At 34.7% G+C, this 16,080-nt stretch overlaps 1 long non-coding RNA gene across 1 annotated transcript in view; it reads left to right on the top strand.

Annotated features, from left to right (window-relative positions):
* LOC121386953 overlaps positions 1-16,080 on the top strand; it is a 100,389-nt gene that overhangs the window by 14,598 nt on the left and 69,711 nt on the right. Inside the window, exon 2 of the long non-coding RNA XR_005959746.1 lies at positions 11,926-11,993. This is a non-coding gene — a long non-coding RNA (uncharacterized LOC121386953). The remainder of the gene's footprint in view (positions 1-11,925; positions 11,994-16,080) is intronic.

Consider the following 16,080-nt stretch of genomic DNA (forward strand, 5'->3'; position numbering starts at 1 on the left):
ATGCACTATATATGAACTTAACTTATTTATCTTGGTCTCAAACCGTATTCATCCACTAAATAGTCCGGAAACTAAATGCCTTATTCTGCAGTCTGGTAATGAAGTACGTAAAAGATGATGACTCGAATTTAGTACTAGGCGCACCTGTGACATCAAAGAAAAACCGCCAAAGCTCACTCACAGCAACACATAACTATTTAAATCCTTGAAGGGTGCAATTCGATATTACATATGATTAAGTGTTTTAACGCTATAAGTTTTATTTATAGCTTTGGTTATTTCCAGTTCAACTGATTATCCTGTTTGCAGACATTAGAATATACTTTTTAACAATTTTTAAAAAGGCGACACAGATTTCGCCTTACCGTGACTGACACGGCGAGGTCAGACTAGTCAGAGCGAAGTTTGGACTCCGCCCGGTCGCATGAGCCCTGTACCTACTGTAATGCATGTGGGTAATTAAAAAAAACACCTCTTTTAAAGGTTAAGGTCAAAATAAAATGAATAATTTTTATGTATACTATATACCTAGTGTTGTCGGTAACCGATAGCAAGTGTTATATCTACTTCTTGTCGCCTAAACACCACAACACGTTTTACAAAACATCAACACTAAAGGTTTCGAATTATCCCCTCCTTCCAAAGAACGATGGTTTATTATCCACATGGTTCAATATAACCGAGTTAAAATCATACGAAACCACGTGTAATAACAACTGTCATGACGTAATTTTGAGAAAGCGACGTCATAACATGACGTGGCTTCCCCGGTCCTATCTCAGACTGTCATTTCGTTGTCTCCATCTAGTTGTGGTTGAAACAATCTGAGACGTCTTTATTGTTCAATTTTTTTTTTTTTTAAATTACTACACTCGAGTGTGTGTGGTACTGATTTTACGAAACTCGTGTCAGAATTTATGTATTACCCTCGCTCTCGGTCGGGCAACACAAAAACCTGACACTCGTTTCGTAAAATCAGATCGACACGCAAGCTTGTATAATAATCTCTATGTATTGTTCTTAATCATGATCATAATCTGGAACACAGATATTAGAATATACTCACCTGCAAGAGTTAACCCTTTCGGTTTGATAATATAAATCGGAAGGAATTGAAAGGGTACTATATCGTACCTACGCGCGTTTTTGCTTTTGAGAAAACAAAAACCTATATATGAAGTCATTTTCAGGGGAGTTAAAAGGACATACCCTAGCTTCAACCCGTGAAAATTAACACTACGTTTAGTTAATCTATAAACCTTTAACACATTAATTTGGATAAAGTTACAACTGAGTGAAACATGAGTCTGTGACTTTGAAATGGTGAAATACCCTCTAAAAATAGATTAAAACTCGACTCCATAACTGTTACCTCTCAGACGCACGTACGTTTTTAAAAATATGAGAAAAGCATTTTGTGATATTAAAAACACCAGGATGATCAAAAACGAATGTGCGGAAATGGATAATCTAAACAATAAAATCTAAGTAAAGTATGATTTAAGTTATCAAAAACGGTTATAATAGTAAAAAAATATGCGTTAGTGGTTAAAAACTAGGGTATGTCCCTTTAAGGCATGCTGTTTTATGCAGGATAAAATCGAAATAGCCTTTTTTGGAAATGTCACCTCTTGATATTTGACCACCACTTGGAAAACTTGTTTTTGTCTGGCATTATCTTTAGTTTGTTATGACATTAACCTTTAAACAGTTCTATATATATAAAGCCCTATATTAATGGATAAATACATTACATTTGGAATTACATTTGGCCTATATAACCGGTCTCGGTGGCGCAGTGGTTAAGCCATCGTACAGAAGGCTGGTAGGTACAGGGTTCGCAGTTCGGTACCGGCTCCCACCCAAAGCTAGTTTTAACTACTCAGTGGGTAGGTGTAAGACCACTACACCTCTTCTCTCTCACTCACCACTAACAACTAACCCACTGTCCTGGACAGACAGCCCAGATAGCTGAGGTGTGTGCCCAGGACAGCGTGCTTGAACGTTAATTGAATACAAGCATGAAAATTAGTTGAAATGAACTGAATGACCTAATTATTTCAAACTGAATCATAGACCATCTTCAACGAGTTTAATATAATTGGGGGGTGGGGGGGGGGGGGGGTGGCAGGGTAGTAGTAGAATGAATGAATGAATGTTTAACAACGCCCCAGCACGAAAATTACATCGGCTATTGGGTGTGAAACTATGGTAAATGCAAAAACGGTAAGTGATGAGCAACAGGGTAGTAGTAGAGGCAGATTCAACATGATACGGTGAAACAGGATGTCTTCAGCCAGTCTAAAATAATGCGGGGGGGGGGGGGGGGGGGGGAGTGTAGTAAAGACAGAATCGTTACAGAGGAACACAGGGTATCTTTAGCTACAGGGGCAATTTTTGACCCCAAAAGGTGCACCATTTTGTATTTTTCTTAGGATTGACAAGAAAAATACTGAATATAAATGTGTTCATAGTGTAGGCCAGGAAAGTAAATATATTGAACTTTATTTATTAAAATGCATCGCCTGATATGTTCGGGTCGTAGGTTCCATCTTCCTCGGGGGACCCATTCTCTGGTTGTTCTAGTCCCCAACTAGCTAGGTATATCAGAGGCCATGGTATGTGCTGTTCTGTCTGTGGGATGGTGCATACAAAAGATCTCTTGCTGCTAATGGAAGAATGTAGCAGGTTTCATCTGAAGAGTCCGAATTACCAAATGTTTGACATGCAATAGCGGATGTCTAGTAAATCAATGTGCTCTAGTGGTGTCGTTAAAGAAAACAAACTGGAAAAGAGTGCACCTTTTATTTATCTGATTTTGTGAGAATACTAGGAAATGAAATTGAAAGTACATCGACAGGTTGTTTTAAAACTAACAGTAGGTTGCAACCAACAGTTAACCCACTGTCCTGGACAGACAGCCCAGATAGCTGAGGTGTGTGCCCGGGACAGCGTGCTTGAACCTTAATTGGATATAAGCACGAAAATAAGTTGAAATGAAACATAATAACCTTTTATTTTCATAAAAGTAAACATTCGAATGGATGGCAACAATCTGTCATTTTGTATCCCCTCCCGAAACCCGTACTATGTTGTTATCGAAGCGAATTACGTGACTTTTACCTAAATCAATCAGACCAGTCTACTAGCAGACTTGACTGGGGTACGTGGTTTATCGTTTAGAAGTCTTGTTTATCAATTGCCAGTCTTATTTTTCATGTGTGTTAGGAGTGCATTAAAGTGGAATTCAGTATGGTGCAACTTAAGAGTATGCAAGAGTACAACGTAATTGTATGGTACATTGTATCGTGCACAAACTAAGTGTCATCTTTTTTTTCTTCATATAAGTATTTTATTATTCTTTTAAAATAAATGTGTTGTTACGTCAGCGGTCGTCATCGTGGGGTTTCCTTTTTAAGTGCCCCATTTTAAAATTGTACGGTTTTTTTTTTTTTTTTTTAGTTAGACCTTTTTTCGAGAGTTACTTGCAGTACTCGAAGTCTATTGTATGAAGTATTCTGTATGAAGTGTTGTGTGTGGTATGTAGTGAAGTGTATGTAGTGTAGTGTATGAAATGTGGTGTAGGTAGTGAAGTGTATGTAGTGTAGTTTATGAAGTGTGGTGTATGAAATGTGGTGTAGATAGTGAAGTGTATGAAGTGTAGTGTATGTAGTGAAGTGTATGAAATGTAGTATATGTAGTGAAGTGTAGTGTATGAAATGTGGTGTAGACAGTGAAGTGTATGAAGTGTAGTGTGTGTAGTGAAGTGTATTAAATGTAGTATATGTAGTGAAGTGTATGAAGTGTAATGTATGAAATGTGGTGTATGTAGTGAAGTGTATGAAATGTAGTGTATGTAGTGAAGTGTATGAAGAGTAGTGTATGAAATGTGGTGTATGTAGTGAAGTGTATGAAATGTAGTGTATGTAGTGAAGTGTATGAAGTGTTGTGTATGGAATGTGGTGTAGATAGTGAAGTGTATGAAGTGTAGTGTATGAAATGTGGTGTGATAGTGAAATGTATGAAGTGTAGTGTATGAAATAATGTGGTGTAGATAGTGAAGTGTAGTGTATGAAATGTGGTGAATGCAGTGAAGTGAATGGAGTGTTGTGTATGAAATAATGTGGTGTAGATAGTTAAGTGTATGAACTGTAGTGTATGAAATGTGGTGAATGCAGTGAAGTGTATGAAGTGTAGTGTATGAAATAATGTGGTGTAGATAGTAAAGTGTATGAAGTGTAGTGTATGAAATGTGGTGTAGATAGTGAAATGTATGAAGTGTAGTGTATGAAATGTGGTGTAGATAGTGAAATGTATGAAGTGTTGTGTATGGAATGTAGTGAAGTGTATGAAGTGTAGTATATGAAATGTGGTGTAGGCAGTGAAGTGTATGTTGTGTAATGTATGAAATGTGGTGTAGGTAGTGAAGTGTATGCAGTGTAGTGTATGAAATGTGGTGTAGGCAGTGAAGTGTATGAAGTGTAGTGTATGAAATGTGGTGTAGGCAGTGAAGTGTATGAAGTGTAGTGTATAAAATGTAGTGTAGGTAGTGAAGTGTATGCAGTGTAGTGTATGAAATGTGGTGTAGGTAGTGAAGTGTATGAAGTGTAGTGTATGAAATAATGTGGTGTAGATAGTGAAGTGTAGTGTATGAAATGTGGTGAATGCAGTGAAGTGTATGAAGTGTAGTGTATGGAATAATGTGGTGTAGATAGTAAAGTGTATGAAATGTGGTGTAGATAGTGAAGTGTATGAAATGTGGTGTAGATAGTAAAGTGTATGAAATGTGGTGTAGATAGTGAAGTGTATGAAGTGTAGTGTATGAAATGTGGTGTAGATAGTGAAGTGTATGAAGTGTTGTGTATGGAATGTAGTGAAGTGTAGTACATGAAATGTGGTGTAGGCAGTGAAGTGTATGAAGTGTAGTGTATGAAATGTGGTGTAGGTAGTGAAGTGTGTGCAGTGTAGTGTATGAAATGTGGTGTAGGTAGTGACGTGTGTGCAGTGTAGTGTATGAAATGTGGTGTAGGCAGTGAAGTGTATGAAATGTGGTGTATGTAGTGAAGTGTGCGCAGTGTAGTGTATGAAATGCGGTGCATGCAGTGTAGTGTATGAAGTGTGGTGTATGTAGTGAAGTGTATGCAGTGTAGTGTATGGAATGTGGTGTAGGTAGTGTATGCAGTGTAGTATATGAAATGTGGTGTAGGTAGTGAAGTGTAGTGTACGAAATGTGATTTAGGTAGTGAAGTGTATGAAGTGTAGTGTATGAAATGAAGTGTATATAGTGAAGTGTATGCAGTGTAGTGTATGGAATGTGGTGTAGGTAGTGTAGTGTATGCAGTGTAGTATATGAAATGTGGTGTAGGTAGTGAAGTGTAGTGTGTGAAATGTGAGGTAGGTAGTGAAGTGTAGTGTATGAAATGAAGTGTATGTAGAGTAGTGTATGGAGTGTAGTGTATGTGGTGTATGCAGTGAAGTGTATGAGGTGCAGTGAGTGAAATGTGTTGTATGAAATCTAATGTATGACAGTGTTCCAGATTAACAAAAAATTGCAGTATCCCAGTTGGATACTAACATTTCAAAATCTGGTATCCTATCTGAGAATTTAGTATCCCACTTAAATGAAATTCATAAATAGTATCGTAACAAACTTGGACGACGCTGTTCTCTTTTCTCAGTTTATTGCTACGCCGCAATCGAAATCATGGAATTTGTAAAATTCACAATCAAACGGAATCTGCAAAAAGATTTGCTGTATCTATTTTTGAGTAATACTGACATAAATTAACATTTAGCAGATATCTATAAGTGTTTCTGACATTACTAATGATAAACCTACCTGTATAAATTTTCTGCAGATGTGGAATCAAATTCTCAAATAAAATTTGAAGGGAGGAAACATCCAACAAAAACAATAGCGACTTAGTGGATCCCAGTCTATGCTGTTATTGCTCCAGTGTAGCATTATACTGGGTACGAGTTAGGGGAGATATTGTTAAGGCATGGGCGTACATAGGATTTTGAAAAGGAGGGTTCCAAAATAGATTGCAGAGATATTGAGCATATATTTCTATGTTGAGTTTTCAAAAGGGGGGTTCCAAAATATATTGCAGAGATATTGGGCATATATTTCTATGTTGAGTAAATATAATAATGTCAGATATCAATGTCAGATATATTAAATTATAAAAAGCGATTTCAGGGGGGAAGAACATGACAGAGCTCAATGGAATAAATATAAGCGTGATAACATACACTCATGGATCACTGTTAAAACAGTGATGATATCAGGTGTTTGTGAAAGGTGAACATATCCTGCCCCGTCCATCATGAGTACTGCCGCCACAGCTGTCAAGGTCATTATTTCATCTAAAACGATGAAAAAAAACATGGAATAGCACCAGCCATTCATTTGGTCAGTACTAGATATAGCCTCCAAATGTCTACCATAAAACTTGGTTCAAATAATGCTTCCGCCACATAAGTTACTTTTACCCACTAGCAGCAAGGCAACCTTTATACATATATACAGACAGGACAGGAGAGCACATGCCATATATATTGATGTACCAGAAGTGACGGAAATTTGCGTTTTTCTGTTCATAAGATTAAACGTGTATTTTTCCTACACAGCAGTGTAAATCCCTCCTTTGTTTCCAAGCACCATGGATCACATTACAAGACATCTCATCAAGACGAATATGTTATCACGTGACATCCATTGTTTTAATCTTTCCGTGTGAGCGAGCATCACCTTAAAAATAAAACATTGGGAGACAATTATGTATTCGTTGTCTACTATATTTTAGTCTTTTTTTAATAACACACATATCAGTTCAGCTTGATAAATAAAATAAAATTTAAAATTTAAAATTTAAAATTAATTTTTTTTTTTAATTAAATGATTAAATAAAATAAATAAATAAATAATAAAAATAAATAAATAAATAAATAAATAAATAAATAAATGATTAAATAAAATAAATAAATAAATACATACATATATAAATACGTGTTTTAGTTAAGTTTAATAAATATTACATGCATTTTACCTATGTCCTAATATATGACGTATTAAAAGATATTACCGGAATGTTAAATGAATAACGGAAATCACAAGTTGGTGATGTAGGTTCTTAATTGAAACATGTTTCACAAGTTACCAACATGGTAATACGTATCATATATAGGTCTCAGCTCTTGGGGGAATGACACACAGGTGCATTTACTATAGTTTGACACCCAATAGCCGAGGTATTTTTCGTGCTGGGGTGTCGTTAAACATTCATTCATTCATTTTTATTTTTCTTCAGATAGAGTTGACTTTGTGACTGAGAGCCTCAAGGGTACGAACAGAAAAGCTGTTCTCCTTGGGTCTGTCTTCCATGTATAGAAAAACGAATATTTATAAGATACATATATTTGTTGACACGTAATTGCCATGGTTTATAATCCGGGGCTGTAAAGCTGGGGGCAACGATTAAAATCCACAATGTCCTTGATTGCTGTCATTTAGTTTCACACTCATTGGTCTGATTGCTAGCTCCTAATTAACTAAAGACTAGGTTATAGCAAGACTAGCAGGTGACAGAATAACAATTAATTGAATCGTACATGTACAGCTATATAGCTATATATATATATATATATATATATATATATATATATATATATATATATATATATATATAATACACAAATCAGAGATCAGGATGGAGCGATTACTTGACAAAAGTAATCGGTTACAATTATGATTACTTTAGAATGTGTATATATATATATATATATATATATATATATATATATATATATATATATATATATATATATATATATATATGTATATGTATATGTATATGTATATATATATATATATATATATATATATATATATATATATATATATATATATATATATATATATACTTTATTACTTTTATTACGATTACTTTTCTCTTTAAATATGGTAAATAAAAACAAAAAATAAACCCCAACATTTTAAATAAAAATAATTTCAATATAAGATTCCGACTTTGTGGAATGTTTTTTAAAGTTCATAATTTAACCATCAATTCAGAGCAAACAATTTTTGTAAATGCATGAAAACCCACACTGTGCAATATTTTTGAGTGTAGCATGGGTCATATTTGATTAAAACGAAGCTTAGAATTCAGTTGTGATCAAAACCTACTAACATAACATGACCGGCAAAGAAAGTCTACTGACCGTTAATTAAGTTTGTTTAGTATATTAGTTAAAAGTCGAACAATAAACATGTTTAGTTTACTTTAGTCTCGAAATTAAAATACTTCCTGTGCCTTATTTGTCTTCATGAATAACATTGACAGTTGAGTTAACTCTTGATAATTAATAGCATCCTTACTTAGTTATCATAAGAAACAATTTAGTACGAATGAACCAACCTCGGTGGCGTCGTGGTTAAGCCATCGGACTACAGGCTGGTAGCTACAGGGTTCGCAGCCCGGTACTGAATCACACCCAGAGCTAGTTTTAACAACTCACTGGGTAGGTGTAAGACCACTACACCATCTTCTCTCTCACTAACAACTAACAACTTGCAACTAACCCACTGTACTGGACAGACAGCCCAGATAGCCACGGTGTGTGTCCAGGACAGCGTGCTTGAACATTAAATGGATATAAGCACGAAAATAAGTTGAAATGGAATTTTTTTAACAAAAAACGAATGGCTATAGTGTGAACTGTGATGTTTTCTTTAACTAAATTAATTTCCACGGCCGACAGTGTTATTTGCTAATAAAACTAGTTTTACATGTATAACCAGACAATACATATTTTACAACATGTGGCACTTGACAGTTATAGTAATCAAGCTGTAATAACCTCAGGTGGCACATGGCATTTACGGAATTTAAACAATGATATATAGCAACCGTTTTTTTGTTGTTGTTTTTTTTGTGTGTTTTTTTTGTATATGTTTGATGTATCCAATAGGTTCCTCAAGATCAAATCAATCCCCATTGCCAATAATGTTAACATTTTTCAATAAAACTAATGTAAGTAACGTCGTCATGTTCCGATGATCGATTTTATATCGATTTTAATCGACAATTGATCAGCTTGGCTCTACCGGTGTGGTGATCGGTTATAAAAATCCATAATCGATTGTGTGGCAAAATGTTCAGTGTAAATGTTCCCCCAGTTTATATGATGGAAACAAATGCATGTATTTTGGGATGGTAGGTATTGAATAGTTATTAAAGGGACATTCCTGAGTTTGCTACAATTTTTAAGATGTTATCGACTAACAAAGACTTTCTAACGATTGTAATTACATATCAAATATATTTGTCTGCATAAAATATTAGTGTCTGTATATTAAACGTGTTTCTGATTGTTCTAATATTAGTACTAGGTTAAATTTCCATTTATTTCCTAAAATATTATTTACGAAATTATTTGAAGACAAAATCCAGTTTGGGCTTCTTACAAATATTAAGACGACCATAAACACATTGAATATACAGACACTGATATTCTAAACAAGAAAATATATTTAATATGTAAGTTTAATCGTAGAAATATTTTATTAGTCAGATACATCTTACAATGCAGCAAACTCGGGAATGTGCCTTTAAAGGTAACAATATATATTGTAGGGTATAGGTGCATGGTCCTTCTAATTCAATTCCTTCTTGTGCGCATATACTTCTAACCGATTGGGCAATCGGAAGATGATCGGTCGGTGCTAACTGATTATAACCGATGACCGATAACGAAATTACGACCGATTACCAACACTACAGTAACGTGTCAACGCTCCCAAGCAAAGAACGAATTGTTTTATTTAACGACGCACTCAACACTTTTTATTTACGGTTATATGGCGTCAGACATATGGTTAAGGACCACACAGATTTTGAGAGGAAACCCGCTGTCGCCACTACACGGGCTACTCTTTCCGATTAGCAGCAAGGGATCTTTTATTTGCGCTTCCCACAGGCAGGATAGTACAAACCATGGCTTTTGTTGAACCAGTTATGGATCACTGGTCGGTGCAAGTGGTTTATACCTACCCATTGAGCCTTGCGGAGCACTCACTCAGGGTTTGGAGTCGGTATCTGGATTAAAAATCCCATGCCTCGACTGGGATCCGAACCCAGTACCTACCAGGCTGTAGATCGATGGCGCTCCCAAGCAGTACGGATATAAAAAGTGTGGCATCTTGCCAGAAAGGAAATATAGTGTTGCTTAGCATTTGCGAGATTTAAAAAATTTTAACAACCCCCATTCTTGCCAAAAATGGATGTTTCCTTTCTTATTCTTAGGGCCGGACATAACCCAGTGGTAAAGCGCTCGCTTGATGTACGGTCGATCTAGGACCGATTCCCATCGGTGGGCCCATTGGGCTATTTCTCGTTTTAGCCGGTGCACCACGACTGGTATATCAAAGGCTGTGGTATATGCTATCCTATCTATGGGATGGTGCATATAAAACATCCCTTGCTACTAATGGAAAAATGTAGCGGATTTCCTTTCAAAGACTATATGTCAAAATTACCAAATGTTTGACATCCAATAGCCAATGATTAATAAATCAATGTCCTCTAGTGGTGTCGTTAAACAAAGAACTGGTAACTCTAGCTGTCATTAAACAAAATAAACTTGAACTTGGCACAATTAAACAATGTCATTTTAATATACCGAACTACAAACTAAACGTGAATATGTTCATATATACTCAACTACAAAAGAAAAACGAATCTCAATTTAGTTTGTTTTAATTTATTCAAAAGTATTCACTTTGAACTCCATTCATTGTTTTTTTCTTTTCTTGTTTATTAAAATTATCAATGTCTTTTAAAAGTTCTGGACTCGTTTTTAGTTTATATACCGAATTACTTTCATTATGAATATAATATTAACACAGTGTAGGTTTTACCGGGATATTAAATGAATAATAGAAGTCATACGTCGGCTTGTAGGTTGTATTTTCCTTTCCAACATGAAACATTGTTAACAACGTGGTAATACAGATAATATAGGTCTCAGCTCTTGGGTGAATGACACAGAGGTCCTCGTTGTGTCTCTCTATCATGTATAGAAAATTGATATTTATAAGATACGTATATATATATTTGTTAACACGTAATTGCCATGGGTTATAGTCCGTAGCTGTTAATCTGGTGTCAACAATTAATATCCAGTGCCCTGGATTACTGTAACGTAGTTTCACACTAATTGGTCTTATCGCTTGCCACTCATTAAATGAAGACAAAGTTATTCCATAAATGGCAGGTGACAGAACAACAATTAATTGAATCGTATATGCATAGCTAAATATATTAATTGCATTTGAATATAGTTGTATATGTTGCACTGTTACAATATAATATAATATAATATAATATAATATAATATAATATAATATAATATAATATAATATAATATAATATCTATCTATCTATATAGATAGATAGATAGAGATATAGATATAGATATATCGAAAAATTATGAACCTAAACTATTAAGAGAAATGACAGTATAACATAACTAACTGTAATTTGTAACTTGATTGCTATGAACATTTATACATACACTTGTTAAAATGTTGATAAAGTTTTTCTATGCTTCTCGAATGAAAGGTTTTATCTTCTTCCTCTAACCACTCTTCCGTAGCTGATTTGTTATTGTAAAATGGGCCTAAATTGTTCACAGGATATTGATAATTTTATTAGGCAAATATATGTAAAAAAAAAAAAAAAAAAACATTTCTGTTTAGTTTGTTATTCAGTATATACGATTGTTGTTACTGTGTTATGAAATGTTTAGACGAACGATAAACTGCAACAGTCCCAGGCTTGATACAGTTCAACCCAAAACTGTGATATTACAGTTATCACAATGACTTTAAATTTAAAACAATCATGGCTTTTTTTTCAGTCAATCAAGAATGCACCCTAAACGAAAACTGGTTCGAAGACGAATACTTCTGTATGAAATATACACACGTATGTACACATTACTACTTTCATATTATCTATTTGGTTTGTTTTAAGTAGGGGGTTGGGTGGATCGCATTCGCCGACTTTGTATAACGATATTATTTGTACAGTAAAACCCCTCTAAACCGGACACCTTTTGGGCCAATATAAATGTCCGGTTTTAAGAGGGATTCGCTTTAGACAGGTTAAGTTCTGTACTGGTTTTTAAAAAGGGACTCTGTAAAACGTCCGATTTTGATGGAATTCCGGTTGACAGAGGGGCCGGTCTTGAGAGGTTTCACTGTATATGGAAGAGGTCTTTTAAGTTGGGTAATGTGGTAATCGTTTTGTTTATAATTTTAAATGCAGTAAAATATGTTCAACGTTTCTTAGCATTAATATATCGAAATAACATAGGTTTTATTCTTTTATGCTTAGCATTTACAAGAACAGTTTAAGTTATATTTCGAAAAGCCGTAATAGGCTCCTCAAAATGATATACATGTATTAGCATGTTTTACTATGCATTCAAAATAATATTTAAAACTCTGTTACCTAACTAACTTTGCTTTTCTACCTCAAAATAACACATTAGCATATTTTGCTACCCCCCCAAAAAAAATATTAAATGTGTTTTGCTACTAAAATTACAAGTTAATATGTTTTGTTATTTCTAAATATGTTTCTTGCTACCTCATAGTAATATAGTGGCATGTTGCTACCTCCAAACACAAAACTAACGTGTTTTGCTATCTAAAACAATATATTAATATGTTTTGTTAAATGTAGAAGAATATAATATTAACCTGTATAGCAACATCAAAATAAAATACTAACTCGTACTACCAGCCCGAAAAAAGATAGTGTTGCTACCTCAAAGTACGTGTTAACATGTTTTCCTGTTTCAAATAATATGTTAATGTTATTCGGTACCTGAAAGTAACATGTTATTATTAACATGTTTTCCTACATTAGGATAATATATTATGTATTGGGATGTTTCGCTGCCCAGACAAAATGAATATATTAACGTGTTTTGCTATGTCAGATTAATATATTAATGTGTTTTACTATCTTACTATATTAATGTTGTTATCTCAAAGTAATATGATTTACATGTTTGCCAACTTAAAATAATATATTACCGTATATCAGAGTAATATATTAATGTGTTGCTATCTCAAGTTAATAAATGATACAATAACAGATTTTGCTATATCAACATAACATATTACCAATATATAGAGGATATTTCATGTTTTTGTCACATATAATTTGTATCTCATCTCGTGAAGTTTACAATCATATTTCACGAGTCGATCTTGCAAACTTCACGAGATGAGATATAAATCATATTTCACAACAAAAAACATGGAATTTTCTTTTTATTATATAACTTTTGGCAATTTACCTGTATTTTTAAAATGCCAGCAGCAAAATAGTTCGGCTTTCTTACAGTGAAGATAACACTTTCTACAGTAACGATAACACATTTTAGAGTGAAATAGTGAAAATTTCACTCTAAAATATGTTATTGTCACTGAGTGACTGATAACACTTTTATTTTACTAATATTTTAAGATATTTCACTAAAATTGTTATATAATAATAATTTTTGCTACCTCAATAATATATAAACTTTTCTGTTGATATGTGATGTTGTGGTGGGCTTTGTTTGTGTGTTTGTTTGTTTGTTTGTTTGGGGGGGGGGTTAAGGTTTGTTTGGGGTTGTTTGTTTGTTTTTGTTTTTTGTTGGGGGTTTTTTGGGGGGTAGGGGGTATTTTTTATAAACTTTATAGGTAGTACTAAACCAAATAACTTCCGGCTGGGTCAAAGTTCGAGGTGCACCGAACTTTTGATAGAGAAGTGAACACCACAAGTCCTGTGATTGGTTATAAATGTGAGTGTGTTGGTTGTAAAAAATAATAGTTTCATCTGGGTAAAAAAAAAAAAGTGCAATTTTATTTCATCTAGTACCAATGTGTCAAGTAGCCTTGTGCTTGAAACATGTATGGAGTACCTGTAAAAAAAAAGTACTCGAATTTTGTGCGAAACTAGGGTAGTCATAGACGCTACCCGTTATCTCAGAAACGAGCAGCTTGACCCCCATTTTTTTCTGATTCACTTTAAGTGTAAGGAGTGGTAGTATTTATATCCGTGGCGTTTATGTCGGTTGATACGTTGCAGGTAGGAGTTTTAGCCACATATGTTACTATTGTCGTCTATGGGATTTGATTTGGTAGTATACACCCTAAAGAATTAAACATCTACAAAATTTGTAATGTAACGAGATTAAAAAAAAATATATTTATTCAAATATCAGATTTTGAACGAGAAAAGGAGACACAGCTTCCAATAATGAATATGCAAATGAGATGGGTGGACTGTAGACACATCCTCACTTGAGAAATGATAAATATGTTAAATATCTCAACAATTTCGCAGCGGTATTTCACAAGGCGTTGCAACATTGTTTCTTATGGTTCATATCTGTACCAAAAAGGTTTTTCGTATCAAATAACACATGCAGATCTTAAAAAGCTAACTTCTTAAAGCAAAGTTTATCTGGTCTGGGTTAGTGGACATTATCAACTGTATTACTGTAATCTACAGGACACTAGTCAAAGCTTCTGTTAGGGCAAATATCTGTTTTAAACGTGTGTCGAACACTGCAGTATGTAGCTATAGAAAGCTAGGGTGGGACGTAGTTAATATCTGGTCTGGGTTAGTGGACATTATCAACTGTATTACTGTAACCTACAGGACACTAGTCAAAGCTTCTGTTAGGGCAAATATCTGTTTTAAACGTGTGTCGAACACTGCAGTATGTAGCTATAGAAAGCTAGGGCAGGACGTAGTTAATATCTGGTCTGGGTTAGTGGACATTATCAACTGTATTACTGTAACCTACAGGACACTAGTCAAAGCTTCTGTTAGGGCAAATATCTGTTTTAAACGTGTGTCGAACACTGCAGTATGTAGCTATAGAAAGCTAGGGCAGGACGTAGTTAATATCTGGTCTGGGTTAGTGGACATTATCAACTGTATTACTGTAACCTACAGGACACTAGTCAAAGCTTCTGTTAGGGCAAATATCTGTTTTAAACGTGTGTCGAACACTGCAGTATGTAGCTATAGAAAGCTAGGGCAGGACATAGTTAATATCTGGTCTGGGTTAGTGGACATTATCAACTGTATTACTGTAATCTACAGGACACTAGTCAAAGCTTCTGTTAGGGCAAATATCTGTTTTAAACGTGTGTCGAACACTGCAGTATGTAGCTATAGAAAGCTAGGGTCTGGGTTAGGGACATTATCAACTGTAGTAATAATAGTCTTCTGTTAGGGCAAATATCTGTTTTAAACGTGTGTCGAACACTGCAGTTAGTGGACATTATCAACTGTATTACTGTAATCTACAGGACACTAGTCAAAGCTTCTGACAAATATCTAGTGTGTCGAATATCTGGTCTGGATTAGTGGACATTATCAACTGTATTACTGTAACCTACAGGACACTAGTCAAAGCTTCTGTTAGGGCAAATATCTGTTTTAAACGTGTGTCGAACACTGCAGTATGTAGCTATAGAAAGCTAGGGCAGGACATAGTTAATATCTGGTCTGGGTTAGTGGACATTATCAACTGTATTACTGTAACCTACAGGACACTAGTCAAAGCTTCTGTTAGGGCAAATATCTGTTTTAAACGTGTGTCGAACACTGCAGTATGTAGCTATAGAAAGCTAGGGCAGGACGTAGTTAATATCTGGTCTGGGTTAGTGGACATTATCAACTGTATTACTGTAACTACAGGACACTAGTCAAAGCTTCTGTTAGGGCAAATATCTGTTTTAAACGTGTGTCGAACACTGCAGTATGTAGCTATAGAAAGCTAGGGCAGGACGTAGTTAATATCTGGTCTGGGTTAGTGGACATTATCAACTGTATTACTGTAACCTACAGGACACTAGTCAAAGCTTCTGTTAGGGCAAATATCTGTTTTAAACGTGTGTCGAACACTGCAGTATGTAGCTATAGAAAGCTAGGGCAGGACATAGTTAATATCTGGTCTGGGTTAGTGGACATTATCAACTGTATTACTGTAACCTACAGG

Source organism: Gigantopelta aegis, chromosome 12 (assembly GCF_016097555.1).
Source record: "Gigantopelta aegis isolate Gae_Host chromosome 12, Gae_host_genome, whole genome shotgun sequence".
NCBI lineage: Eukaryota > Metazoa > Mollusca > Gastropoda > Neomphalida > Peltospiridae > Gigantopelta > Gigantopelta aegis.